The sequence below is a fragment of the Triticum aestivum genome, chromosome 3B (assembly GCF_018294505.1).
Source record: "Triticum aestivum cultivar Chinese Spring chromosome 3B, IWGSC CS RefSeq v2.1, whole genome shotgun sequence".
In the NCBI taxonomy this organism is placed as follows: Eukaryota; Viridiplantae; Streptophyta; class Magnoliopsida; order Poales; family Poaceae; genus Triticum; species Triticum aestivum.
This window is the reverse complement of record NC_057801.1, coordinates 570,975,247-570,977,126: the sequence shown is the minus strand read 5'-3', so window position 1 is coordinate 570,977,126 and position 1,880 is coordinate 570,975,247.

The window sequence follows — 1,880 nt, the reverse complement described above, 5'->3', positions numbered from 1 at the left end:
GTCGCAGCCCGTCGCCGCCCCGACGACCGGATCCGGCGGCCCCGCTCCTCACCGGCGCCGCTCCTCGCCGCCCCGGATCCGCCCTTCCCCTCGTCTTCGGCGCCGTCCCGCTGTCCCGCCGAGCTCGCCGACGTGCAGCTTCGGCGATCCTCGTGAAACGCGCCAGATCCAGATCCGGATGAACCCTAAGGTTGACCCCGTTTTTGCACGTCCCTGATGTTTTGTTATTTTCATGCCATGTTCATCGCATCATAACTTGCTGCATACTGCTTCGTTCCGTGCGTGTAATATGTCAAATTGTTCGCCTCGACGAGTACTTCATTTCATTCCATTGCATCATGTTCATTTGTGTCCATCTTGATTCCTGAATCATCGTTGCAAGAGTGCTATGTGATGTTAACCTGCTGAAACTGTTATAACTTGATGATTTGTCATTTTTGCCATGTTTGATGTGTGCATCCTATAAGGTTGATGTCTACATGTGTTCTGATCTATGTCATGCCATCTTTACAGAGGTGCCATCCATGTATTTTTGTGAGTTGTGTGCTGAGTGCATCGAGCTTGTTAAGTAGGGCACTTGTTGTTGCTGTTTTGCTTGGCTGATTCTGTTATATTTTGTTGCTATGTAAACCTGCTGCTTCAAGTCATTCTATGCATAATCTGGAGATGTTAACTAAGGATGATTTGTTATACATGTCATTCTCTATCCATTCATGACCCTGGTTACATTTATAGCCTGTTGTAGCTTGTTTTAATCTTGCTCTCAAAGTTGCTAAATAATGTTGCTGTCAGCCTGTTAACATTAAGTTCAATGTTTCCATAAATGTTGCTAGTGATCCATGAACCTTATGAACTTAATCTTGCCATGCTTAGCTTCATAAACATGTATTCTTAATGTTGGTTGCCTTGCCATGCCATGTTTTGCTCTGTGGTGAGTGGTCCAAGCTCACCAACATGCCTACTTATTGTTGTTCCTGCCATGTATGAATCTGTCATATCTTTTGCCATGTTTACATGGATGCCATGATATTTTCTATGCCCTTTTGGCTCATGGTCACTAAGGGACTTTTGTTATATGCAATTAGTAGATTCATGCCATGCCTTTGTTTGCCATGATAAGTTCCTGTAACATGTTGTTTGATAGCTCTAAACATTGTAACTTGATGCTATTCCTGCTAAGCCTGAAATTGTTATTATTTGCAATCTTGCCATGCCCTTTTGAGCATGATCTAGTGATTTCTGGAGATAGCTCAGTGTTCAACTTTTGTCATGCTTTACCTTTACTTCATCTCCATGCCTTTTGTTCTCACATTGTGGTACTGTAGCATGTTGTTTTGGTGCTTGCAATATGCCTAGTTGCTGTTATGGACAGATTGTTGCTATAACTTGTATAGTGTATGTGTTGAACTGTTGCTCCGTTTTGAGTGTGCTCTATATGAAACTTGCTTGTTTTTGCATATAGCTTCATATTATCATGTTGCATCCATGTTTTGAGGTGTTTGCTTGATGTTTGTATGCATTTTGCATAAATGCCATGCTTAACTTGTTTTGATCATATCTTCTAGGCCGTAGCTCTAAATATAATGAACTTTATATGTAACTTTACTAGAATCTCGCGTGGATCATCTTGGTGCATCTTAACTTGCTGTTTAACAACTTGAACATAAGGTTTATTCAGTTCTGGATCAATTTCTAAACTTGCATATGAGGACTTACCGGAATTGTTATATGTTGTTTCCGGCCTCATTTAAACTTGCTTTGATGTGTTGTTATTGTTTGCATCATATCTTGCCATGAATAGCTTCATGTAGCTTTGTCATGCATCATGCTTGTTGTGCATCATGTCTTGTCTATGTGTGGTGTGTTTACCATGTTGTGTG